Source organism: Epargyreus clarus, unplaced genomic scaffold, assembly GCF_041222505.1.
Source record: "Epargyreus clarus isolate Ecla_fem2 unplaced genomic scaffold, WU_Ecla_fem_2.2 ptg000003l, whole genome shotgun sequence".
NCBI lineage: Eukaryota > Metazoa > Arthropoda > Insecta > Lepidoptera > Hesperiidae > Epargyreus > Epargyreus clarus.
The window spans coordinates 12860127-12873644 of NW_027332211.1; the positions used below are offsets into that span (position 1 = coordinate 12860127).

General features: G+C 35.1%; 1 protein-coding gene across 1 annotated transcript in view; it reads right to left on the minus strand.

The window, feature by feature from the left end:
- LOC140749071 (uncharacterized) overlaps positions 1-13038 on the minus strand; it is a 29610-nt gene extending 16572 nt beyond the window's left edge. The window contains exon 1 of the mRNA XM_073082092.1: positions 12848-13038. The gene's annotated coding sequence lies outside the window, so the exon portion shown is untranslated. The remainder of the gene's footprint in view (positions 1-12847) is intronic.
- Between the last annotated feature and the right edge of the window lie 480 nt (positions 13039-13518).

Sequence of the window (13518 nt, forward strand, 5' to 3'; positions counted from 1 at the left end):
GTCATTATTCCGAACTTGAGGCTGCTTTCAACGTAAATAATTTACATGCCATTTTGATCTCGGAAACCTGGCTAAAACCCTCCTTACACTCAACCACATTTTCACTTCCAGGTTTTGTGCTGATTCGCAATGACCGCACAGAGAAAGGGGGTGGCGGTGTAGCGATTTATTTAAGATCCTCTTTTAAGTACAAAATTATTGCCTCTTCGCCGTCTTATTACACTGCTTCACCTGAGTATCTGTTCATAGAACTAGATGTCATGGGCACTAAGGCGATTCTGGGTGTAGTATACTGTCCTCCATCCATCGATTTTTCTGACACTCTAGAGTCAGTTTTAGATACCCTGGGATCTGAGCACACGCACTGCTTAATAATGGGAGACTTTAATACTGACATGTCTAAGTGCACTCCTCGTTCCCTAAGACTTAAATCCTTAATCGAGTCGGTTAATTTCTCAATTCTTGCCTTATCAGCAACTCATCATAATATCAACACTGATGACTCATGGATTGATCTTATCATAGTCGCGTCTCCGGAGTGCATTGTGTCTTATGGTCAACTTTCTGCCCCTGGCTTTTCCCGGCATGATCTTGTCTACACATCTTATAAAATTAAGTCTCCCAAACAAATTCCTGCCGTATTGCAATTGCGAAATTTCGCAAGAATGGATGTGGGCAAGCTCAAGAGAGATGCCTCTTTGATCATTTTTTCCCCTTTAACTGATGCGTCAACGGTGGATGATAAAGTCCTTTTCCTTAACAACACGATTCTTTCACTTTATGACGCTCACGCTCCGTTGCATGAGGTGAAATTGAGGCGTCCTCCTGCTCCCTGGTTCACTAACGACATTCGCGTAGCAATGGCCAGACGGGATCGTGCTTTTCGCAAATATAAGAAGGAGCGCACTGAAACCAATTGGGTAGCATTTAAAGCTGTGCGTAATCGATGCAATCAGATGGTACGAATAGCTAAACGCCGATATATCCACTCTAATATTTCTCTCTCGTCAGCCGCTGGTATGTGGAAATTTCTGAGGTCACTCGGTGTGGGTAAACCCTCTTCGTCGGATTGCTGTTCCTCTCTCTCTTTAGATGACTTAAATCGTCATTTTACTTCCACGGTTCCTATGAACAATACAATCCGTTCCCACACTATTGCTTCTATTGCTTCTATGCAATCTTCTTTTGTCCCTGCCTTTAAATTCTCTCCTATTAATCAGGAAGAGGTTAAAAAGGTTGTCCTCAGTATCCAATCCAGGGCTGTAGGATTTGATGAAGTGAGTAGGACTATGATTTCCAACGTAATTGATAACTTTCTTCCAGCTATTACCCATATCATTAATTTTTCCTTGTCCTCTAGTCAGTATCCCTCTATCTGGAAGAAAGCCTTTGTTCGTCCCCTTCCTAAAGTATCCCATCCTACGCTCCCTAACCATTTTCGGCCTATATCTATTCTCCCGTTCCTCTCTAAACTTCTGGAAGCCTGTGTACATAAGCAAGTCTCTATTCATATATCGAAATATAACCTGCTGAGTATATATCAGTCTGGGTTCCGCTCCGGTCACAGCACCTCCACCGCTTTAGTCAGAGTGTGCGACGACGTCAGAAAAGGGATGGACGATCGTAAACTGACGGTGATGGCGCTTGTTGACTTTTCTAACGCTTTTAACACAGTCGACCACGATATTCTCCTCGCTATTCTTACTCACTTACAGTTCTCGCCCTCTGCCCTGAATTGGTTCTCTTCATATCTTCGCGGGCGCCAGCAGTCCATCTGTATGGGTAATGCCTCCTCGGACTGGGCTTGTTTAGATGCTGGCGTCCCGCAAGGCGGTATTCTCTCTCCTTTATTATTTTCTTTATTTATTGACTCCATCACTCCTTTTATCAACTGTTCGTATCATCTGTATGCTGATGATTTGCAACTATACGCTCAAGCCGATGTTGATAATCTCCACAGTGCAATAGCTAAGATAAACGATAATTTGAGTGCTCTCCGGAGTTGGTCAATGCGCTATGGGGTACCAGTCAACCCTGCCAAATGTCAAGCTATCGTCATTGGAAGCTCTAGACTGCTGGCTAGGATCGACCGGAATTCTTTACCTGCAGTCATTTATGACGGTACACAAATTCCAATTTCGGAGTCGGTGAGGAATCTTGGCCTGTATATTGACAGCTCCTTGAGTTGGAGTACGCAGGTTACAGAAGTGTCTCGTAAGGTCAATGCTACCTTGCGATCTTTATATCGCCTAAAGCACTTCCTTCCCATTAAGACCAAACTAATGTTAGTGAATACCCTAATTTTGCCTATCATCGATTATGCAGATGTGTGCTACTCAGATCTGACCGAAGCTCTCCTCAATAAACTAGAACGCCTTCTCAACAATTCTATCAGGTTCATATTTGGCCTTCGTAAATATGATCACATCTCTCAGTTTCGCAGCCAACTCAAGTGGCTTTCTATTCGTCAGAGGCGTAATTCTAGAATTCTCTCTATGCTTTACTCTATCTTGAATGATACAAATACTCCTCCTTATCTGAAGGATCACTTCCAATATAGGTTTTTAACGCATGATAAAACGCTTCGGTCGTCCAATAATTTAAGAGCCGATATTCCACTGCATTCTAGCGGTTTTTTTCATTTCTCATTTTCTGTTCAGGCGGTACTACTTTGGAACGCCTTGCCCGTGCATATCCGCAAAGCCCCCAGTAAAGCTGTGTTCAAAAAGCTTGTCCGAGAACATTATCTGAACTCCTCATCTAATTCTTAAACGACTTTTGTTTCTACCTGTGTTTATTTAGTTATTTATATTTATATATATGATAAATAGTATGTATTAGTTTATTTATGTGTATCTGTATATAGGTATATTATAATATATATTTATTTTATTGTTAAAATATGTATATTTCTTTATTTTTAATACATATTGATATATCTGCTGTTTCTATTATTGTCTATCGTTCTTTGTTACTTTCGCATAACACCTGCTGCAAATTCTCCTCATCCACCCAGGGTTGACTGGTAGAAAATGCCATCAGGCATTATGTTTGCCCTTTTGTACATTTCTTTTTAGAGGTGATGCAATAAAATTTTTAAATAAATAAATAAAAATAAATAAAATATAACAAAAATAGATATGAGATCTCCACAACCAGCCCTTTCATTTGACACGCTACACGATGCAGTTAACATTTTTTTTTTTAATTTACATATGGCCTCCGAAACTCGACCTCCAATTCAAAATTAAGTTGATTGTGTTATAATATTCTTCTTTGGGTCACGGAAAGACATGTATATGTGTACAAAATTTCAAAATGCGTCAGTGTTGCAGTAACAGACAGACAGACAGACGCACGTATGATTCTGTAAGGGTTCTGTTTTTTTTACTTTTTGAATCCTAAGAATAACATTGACGAAAAAACGGGTAAACATTTTAGTATTCAGTGTTGAAACACGTTCAAAAAGGTTTTATAAAAGTCCCAGTTTTCCAAGGTATAAATCTTACGTTACTCTACTAACTCCATTTTCTTCTTTATGAACGTTGACGTTGAATCTACTACCGCTTCCGGATTTTCCTTATGGAAAAGAAGCAAATTTACATATTAAAAAAAAAGTTAATAATACATAATTTTACATAGTACCACGTACATATTTTACGGGATGATATGTTCGTTCAGCGAAAAAATACTTTATTATGAATTACAAGTGCCATATTGCAGCCAAGTGCGAATCGTTGTTTGTTCCTTCTTATGATAATTACCATTTAATGTGCTTTCTAATCTGCAAGATGTACCTTTGATTGTGATTAATTACAAAAAAAATAATAACTCATATTAAAAAGATTATTAAACAAACTGTGTAAAACAAGCTGTGTAGAAATTAATAATTACCTACATGTCTGTAATATAGTCCCAATACCTCATACTCCTTTAGCGAAAGTTATTAGATTATAACATGGCGGTTTTTTACCCGACTGTCAAGGAAGAGTTATGTTTTCATGCGTATCTTGTATGCTTGTTAATTTTTTTATACTTACCTTCGGATATTTTAAAACCAAGGGGCCTACCACCATGTTTTAAAAACCATCATAGTCGAGGAATGTTTTATTTCAATATTGCATCGAAATAAATTAATTATAAATTTAATCGAATTATGGTACGAAATTTCAATGTATGATTAAAATAATATTGTTTTTAGATATGGTAGTAACCCCCTTGGATGAATTCCGACAGTTAAGGTGTCGTTATATTCGTCGGAAACACCCAAATGTAAGCATATCTTAAGATATGAATATGTATAAGTTATTATTATTAGGATTATATAAATATTCCATTTACTATATTTGCCAATTTTGTTTTACATTAAGAATTTAATTAAGTTACAAATTAATAATAATTCATAAACTGGCAACATTTTGGTGTCTTTGGTTGGGCCTTGTTCTTTTTTGTCTTTGAAGAAAAAATTACTTATAAAATGTCGCGCAATACAAATGGTGTTTGCTTTCAATTTTAAGTACGTTATTTGAGTGTGTAATGGGTGTTGGACTTTGTGTTTTGTGAAGTGAGGGACTGTTTAATGAATATACGTTCGTAACAAAACTGTATGTGGTTTCATTTGTGGCGCAAAAGTAGTGATTTAGTTTTCACAAATGTGTTTATATATGTTTGAAAAAAAACATGGCGGATTTTTGGCGCAAAATAGTAACACGTTTAAAAGAAAGTTGCCTAAATCAATCGAGTAGGATATCAAAATAAAAAAATATTACAAAAATACATATTCATATTTATAAAACAGCAAGGTGACTGACTGACTGACTAACTGACTAATTCACTGTGCCAGAGACCAACGTATAATACAAATCGCTGAAATTAGTGTTCGCAAATTTGCACACTGGTTTTTAATATACATAGAGTAATTTTGTATTTTGGACTTTTTGGACAGAAAAAAGGACACACCTATATCTCTGCTTTTGGAAAACCTACCCCTAAAAGGGTAAAATAGTGATTAAAAGTTCGTTTAAAAAACCGTCGAGTTTGAAGCAAACACTAAGTAAATCTTAGAACCCTTTGTGGTTCGACTCCAGCGACACCACCGCCACACCTATTTCTGCTTCAAAACATCAGTGTTAAACGCTGCTGTGTTCTGGTTTGTAGGGTGTGGTAATGGAGACATACTTTTCCCAGGCGTTCCTTAGTCCACCTTAGTCCTCAGGAGTAGCATCTGTGGCTGACCTCAGGTATATCTAATCCTATCTGGGGTTGATTACATATGTCCATGGGCGCAGTAGCCACTTACCATCAGGACTGGATTTACCATCAGGCCTGGAGTGCATGCTCGTCTGCTATTCCTATAATATTATTACAAACACTTTACAGACACTTTCTGCACTCACAGCCCCACATTAGGATTCCCTGTATTGTGTGTCCATAGAGACAGACAGCCAGATCCAAAATAGTTATCTGAATTCATCATTAAGATTAAACCCGGAACCCTCTACGCGTCGGATCGGTATATAACCTCTCTCGCACGCCGGTACCACTACCACAGTATAAGGATATATATATACTGTGCCACTACGGTGTTATGTATTTGGCTTTCTGGATAAAAATAAAGATACACCTATTTCACCGTTTTTGCAAATTCTACTTCGGCCCTTTTATTGTAATCGGTTTATATTATAATTTAGTCATAAAAAGTGGCACAAATTTGATGTGATATGCATATAGTACTCGTATTTCTTTTGTATAAACAAAACTTTTCAATTGTAACATAAAATTTCATCGTGTAAGAAAAAAAAATATGTCGCCTTTGATAAACCCCGATCCTGGTGTGGAAATATGGACAAAACTTATTTATTATTATTATTTCATATTTTACATAATAACAGGTAGGGGAGCGGAGGTGGTTTCTTAGGGTTTTCTTTATAAAATAGTGATTAAACAAAGCTTATATTAAATATATTAATAAACCTCTCGGTGCTTCAATGCTAGCTTAGTTAATGCCAATTAAAATGTCATCATTATTTGTCGGAATTACATTTATTTGAGAGTTTATATTTCAGTGCAATTATAATGACATTTTAATTATTTTTGTGATGATTTATTATACAACATCAATATAAAATAAGAACTGTTGAAGCCAGAGGATGGCACACTTGGGAATCTCATTAGTTTAACCAGACGTCTTCGGCGCAGTTCTACGAAAAATTAAAATGTATTCAACCGCAATTTTGTGTGCTGCTGTGATTCTGGTTTCAGCTGTAGCATCGAAGGTTCGTATCTACTTTTCAAATATTTGAACTCTTACATGCTTCCTTAATTACATACCACCTTTTACTTGTAAGTGGCTTCTTTTGAAATAATCATTACAGGTTGTTCAAACAGTTTCAAATTTTATTATCATCCCACATTTTTCTAATTGTATAATACGAGTATTTAAGACATATATATTAACTAGCTGACCCGGCAAACTTTGTGTTGCCATATAAATAAAGAAATGTTAAGGGTGAACAACCCTTATCACTTAGGGATATGAAAAATAGACAGTAGCCGATTGTCAGACCTACTGAATATGCATATAAAATTAGGTAAAAATCGGGAAAATCGTTTCGCAGGAGTACAGTAACTGACATTGTGACACGAGAATTTTATATATAAGATAATATTTCTGCGGTATATTAATCTTCACAAGAATGAAGACTTTACGGCGGACCGGCATACCGTGTGCTTACCATCAAGCGATTTTTCTACATTATTTAAGAAATCAAAATGTCAATTAAAGTACACTTTTCAGTTTAAAAATAAATCCTGTGTATCTGTATACTCCAAGAAAAAAGGAAGCTTTCAGTTCCAAAATAAATATTGTATGAATTAATTTTCAGGAGGTACACAAACTAACGCCAGAAAATTTGGCGAAGGCACAGCAATTCTCGGCACCTTGTGAGAAGGAGCATAACGTTGATTCTAGCTTCTTGGGCAAACTTCTCGACGGAAAACTTCCACAAGATGACGTCGGCAAACAATATCTGTATTGTTTCACAAAGAAGGGTGGATTTATAGAAGACGACGGCCACATGGTTGTTGACAAAATAGCTTCATTTCTCGGAAACCATCCAATGGTGGAACAATTTAAAGAAGCTCTCAGAAACTGCAATAAAATAACGAAAGAAAATCATCTCGAAACCGTAATGGCAATGAATGCCTGCTATAGTAACGAAGCTCCTGTTGTTTTTTCCTTGTAATTGTTTAATACATGAACTGTTGCATTATTAGAATCTTATGTTTATTATCTTTTAAACATCAATAGCTTAAACCTATATTAGATATCTATCATTTTCTTTTAAGACCACATACTTCTTATAGGTTTTCCTGTAAAATGTATATTTTGAAATGTGTATTTATTTTGGAAAATACATATATACAAATACAATAGTTTTTTTCTTGTGCAAAATACACAAAATAGCTTTTTACATAAACCACGATCAGTTTACGCCGTTTTTCACGAATACGTTTTAAAAGTACGTATTGTAGAACATAATAACAAAATATGTATATATGAGATCTCCACAACAAGCCTTTTCATTTGATATGCTACACGATGCAGTTAACAAAATATTTATTTCAATTTTCATTTCACCCCAAAAACTCAACCTCCAATTCAAAATTAAGTTGATTGTGTTATAATATTTTTCTTTGGGTCACGGAAAGACATATGTATGTGTACCAAATTTCAACTGAATTGGTCTTGTAGTTTCGGGTAAACTTTTAGTAAGCACTTTTAGTAAAATCTTTTAAAAACACGTTCAAAAAGATTTTATAAAAATTCCATTCCGTGACCCCGTTTTCCAAGGTATAAAGCTTACGTAACTCTACTAACTCCAAATTTCTCTTTTTGAACGTTGAGGTTCAAACTAACACCGCTTCCCAAGATTTTCCCTTATGTAAAAGAAGCGGTAAAAGAAACTATATAATTTTACATTACATATAATTAATTATTTATGATGCACAGATTGTTTTGTACTGTGTTGTTACGGGATGGTATGTTCGCTCAGCGAAAAAATCCCTTTATGAATTATAATTAATAAATAATAAATTAATCTAAATATAAAAATGGCAGCCAAGTGCGAATCGTGGTTTGTTTCTTTTTATGATAATTACAATTTCATGTACTCTTTAATTTGCAAGATCTACCTTTCATTATGATTTATTATAATAAAATAATAGTTCCTATTAAAAAGATTATCAACAAACACTATAAACAGCGAATGGCTAAATTAATAATTACCTACTTATGTCTGTACATAGATAAGTATAAATATCACACCGCCTTGTAATTGAAGGAAGCCATTAAATGGCTTAAACGGCTGACAATGTGTCAGCCATTTAATGGCTGTCATAGTGTAATTTACGCGGAACATTGTCGACATGTGCAGTTAACTGGTGCAAAAACACGAAATCGAAGAAAAGGTGCGGATAATTAATTATCGTTGCATTCGTAAATGATCTAAAAACTACATTTTTAATTTTATTTCAAACACCAAAAGTAGTGTCAAGTTGATAGTGACACTCTCAATTGTCAAAACTGGTTACATTTTCTTGTTAGGAGTGAGCAATCCTTACTAATCTATGTGTCTGTAATGTAGTTCCAACACCTCATGCTCTTTTAGCGAAAGTTATTAGGTTATAAATATAGTTAAAAAATTAAAAATCACGGTGTTATGATAAAATGAACTAAATGATTCCTAGATTGAAAATTATTTTATTATAAAAGCGTGTTTTTTAATTTTTTTAACTATATCTATTTTATTAATTTTAGTATTTAATGTTATACCGGCCACAGGTTCCGCTACATACATACATAGATGCCAACCCAAGCTAATAAAAGCGTGTTAATAACATGGCGGTTTTTTTACCCGACTGTCAAGGAAGGGTTATGTTTTTCGTGCGTATCTTGTATATTAGTATATTTCTTTATAACCTCGAATCTTTTAACATCTGGATGAATTCCGACAGTTTAGGTGTCGTTATATTCGTTACGAATAATCAAGTGTCTTATCTTAAATCAAGTAACTTATCTAAAAGTTTGAAAGCAATCAAAATGGCGAATTTTTGGCACAATAGTAACACGTTTAAAAAAGCTAACTAAACGTACCGAGCAGGATATCAAAATAAAGGAAATTAAAAGAAAATTACAAAAATATACATGTATATTTAAAAAACAGCAATATGACTGACTGAATAATTCACTGTGCCAGAGGTCAACGTGAAGTCGAAAGCGCTAAACTGAGAGTTTGCAAATTTTGTACACAGTTTCTTTTTATAGTGTAATTTTGTATTTGACTCTTTGGACAGAAAAAAGGGCACACTTGTATGTCTGCTTTTGAAAAACCTACCGCTAAGAGGGTAAAATAGGAGTTAAAATTTCGTTTAAAAAACCGTCAAGTTCGAAGCAAACACTAAGTACTATTTACAGACACTTTCTACCCTCACATCCCCACACTAGGGACCAAGATAGGTTTCTGAATTCATCATTGAGATGAAACCCGGAACCCTCTTCGCGTCAGACCGGTATGGTAACCGCTCCCGAACGCGGGTCGCTATTACGGTCTTAAAATATTTGGCTTTTTGAATAAAAATAAAGAAACGCATATTTCACCGTTTTTGGAAATTCGATTTATATCTTTATTTTAATATAATTACTCGTTTTTAAAAAATGTGCTATCCATGGCACACATTTCATATATGGATGTGGAATTACTTTTTTATAAACGAAATTATTAGAGCAAATTGGAAGATAAAATTCATCATGTAAGGAAAAAGCGTTGTCTCTCTGTCGCCTCTGATAAACCCCGATACTGAAGGCGTGGAAATATGGACATAACTTATTTATTATTTCATATTTTAAATATAACAGGTAGAGGAGCGGGTTTAAAAATAGTCATTATAAAAAAGCCCACATTAAATTTATTATTAAACCTCTAGTGTTTCAATGATAGCATAGTTAACAATGTTCATTAAAATGTCATTATTATTTGTCGGAAACATTAATTGAACGCATTGTATTACATTTCTTTAAAAGTCATAATACTTAGTTCGGTGCAATTACAATGACATTTTAATTATATTTTTGATAATTTATTATACAACGCTAATATAAAATAAGATTTGTTGAGGATAGAGGATAACACCTAGGTATCTTACAAGTTTAACCAAACGTCTCCAACGTAAAGAGAAATTAAAATGTCCACCGCAATTTTGTGTGCTGTTGTGATTCTGGTTTCAGCTGTAGCATCCAAGGTTGGTACTTTTACTTTTACTCAAATATTTGAAGTTTTATTCTAGTTGCATGCTCATTTGCTCGTAATTGGGTTATTTTGAGATAGTATCATTACAGGGTGTACACAGTTCAAACAATTTCTAATCTGATTTTTATTCTACATTTTACATTTTCAATGAGATAGAACTGTTTTTGTAGTTCGACTGTGGCGGCCACTAACAAACCTATTTCTGCCTAATAACAACAGTATTCTGGTTTGAAGCGTGTGGTAAGGGAGACGTACTTTTCCGAGGCATTCGATAATATTTAAACCATATAAATAAATATTTATTCGTCAGTGCATTAATCTACAAGAGAATTAGACTTTACGGTGGACCAGAATACCGTGTGCTTCCCTTTAAACAATTATGTTACATTATTTGAGTAATCAAAATTTAAGTTCACTCTTCCCTTAAAAATACACCTGTCTTTCTCTCACTCGAATAAAAAAAGAGGCTTAAAAATCAAATATAATATAAATTTTATTTTACAGGAAGTATACAAACTAACGCCAGAAAAGGTGGCGAAGGCACAGCAATACTCGGCAACTTGTGAGAAGGAGCATAACGTTGATTCTAGCTTCTTGGGCAAACTTTTTGATGGAAATGTGCCACAAGATGAAGTGGGCAAAAAATATCTCTAGTGTGTCACACTTAACGCTGGATTTATAGAAGAAGATGGCCACATGGCCCCTGACAAAATAGTTTCGTTTCTCGGAGATCATCCGTTGGCGGAGGAATTTAAGGAAGCTCTCAGAAACTGCAATAAAGTAACGAAAGAAAATCATCTCGAAACTGTAATGGCAATGCATGTCTGCTATAAAAATGAAGTTCCTCTTGTTTTTTCTTTGTAATTGTTTAATATATGAACTGTTGCATAAAATTCTATATTTGTTAATATCGTTTTAAACCTTCAACCTATTTTGGGGATCTACGAGCATGTTTTTCAGTTAAGACGTTAAGTAGAGAAATATTTTCTGTATTTTTTTCCGAATTTTAGTCCCAGTTTACATCTCTACAATATTTTATATCGTTAGTTACAACAGAATTACAGATTACATTATTACTGTAATCACCGCAAGTTTAAGTGTAAATTATTTCTTTGCACAATTAAACGAAGGTAATTTGAAGAAAATGAAACACTACGAATTCTTCTTTACAGGAGCCCATAAATTTTGAAACATCTCCTTTCTGTCTTTGAAACTCAACAAACTACCACTGCTTCAGAACCCTAATGGTTTAAAAAGTCTGCCGAACTAGTGGCCCGAGATTCAAATGCTAGGCACGCACCTCTTGTCCCGGTAGTCCCGGGACTAGAATAGGGCTACGGTATCCCCTGTCTGTCGTAAGAGGCGACTAAAAAGGGGGCTTCCGGGGTTGCGGGCGGCAAGATTGGGAGGTCGAACCGTCCAGCAAGCAACTCCGGGAAGGACGGCGGTGTGTGTGGTCGCATACCGTCGTAAACACCAGACGGTGTGGCGAGTCCTGAAGCTCACCTAGGTGGAGCCCGAAGGGGCAACGCGTTCAGAGGACTCCGGTTGCGTTCCGTAGGGGATCCCGGAGTCCTCTTGGCAACGTAGAGGACGGCCACCGGGCGGTTTTAGTGCGGTAAGAATCCCACATAACCCTGTGTCACTGTGTGGCCGGTCATATATATATATATATATATATATATGACCGGCCATTTTTTCGCGAAGCCGCGACCGATCTATGTGCAGCTAGTTTCAAAGTGAGTCCCATTTCGAGAAAATTCCAAAATTTTGGTGAGGTTTCCCTGAAAATTGGAAAAACCTGATTTCTTTTAAACTTGAATATCTCGAGTATTTCTTAACCAATTTCAATTTTCTTTTTTTCATATGAAATGGTGTTTAATGCGGTGCTTTCCTACCTTGATATAGGTGTGGTCTGATGATTATAACTTTGAGTTTTGGGATGGAACTCATCATCACTACCCCTACTTTTTACATATTTTATGATAACTTACCTTCTGCCCACTCAATTCTCATAAAACTTAAAATGAACATTAAGAATCCAGATTAAGATGATATGATATAAAATTTGACCTTCAACTCTTCAACCCTGATAATGCAGAGTAGCCTCCTGTTTCAACCATACATGTTAGACATTTAGAATTTATGAATATTTAATAATATTGATAAGCAGAGATATATAATGTAAAATTCAACCTTCAACTCTTCAACGCTGATAATGCAGAGGTGTCTTCTGCCTCAACCATACAAGATAGAGATTTGGAGCTTACGAATATTGAATAAAGTTGTTAAGTAGAGATATATGATGGAAAATTCGACCTTCAACGCCTTAGATCTGATGATACAGAGTACCTCCAGCCTAAACCACATGAATAAGGCATTTAATGTTTTCACACATATTTTACAGTTAATAGATAGACACTTGAAATGTTTACAATGTATATATATCGTGGGCACCTATAACAAGAAATACTAAAAATAAAAAAAAAGATTAATATAAAAGGGGGTCCAAATACAAGAAATCAACACCCCTAAGTTACCTCCAACGCCGTCTTGTTCAGTTTGAGTTGAACTATATCACGTTATCAACGTACACACTGCACACCTATTGTCTGATTCATTATAAAAATTAACAACAAACTAAAACTTTAAGAACTACACACATATTAACAAACGCCCTATGAAAATAATAAAATATTCGAGTTCAAACACGACGACCAACAATAACATACATTAGTTATCAAACGTCAAAACAGCCGCCAAAGAGAATATAAACACTACGCTATAGCCGCACGCAAATTGTTACCATTATGACATTTTATTTTTATACCACAAATTATTTTGCACGCCTCATAAGCGAAGCGTTGAGGTTGTGCTCTACACTCGACATTTCAAAAAAAGCTGTTTTCTCGAAACTGAAATTGATTTTTTGTTATTTATATTGCACTTATAGGTTAATTTGAGTGTACTAATATCAATTCAAATAATTTATCAGGCACATAAAATATATTTTAATAACAATTTTTTTGTTTAACATAGTAAATAATAATATTAAACATAATCTTTTCTGGACGTCCGTGTATGGACGGGTTTATGTGGCATCAAAATTGGTCGAAAAAATGATCGTATCGGAATATATTTTTTTTAATTATCTAAAGTAACACACGAAATAATTTCTTAGTCAATATGAGCGTTTAATTCACTGTCATTA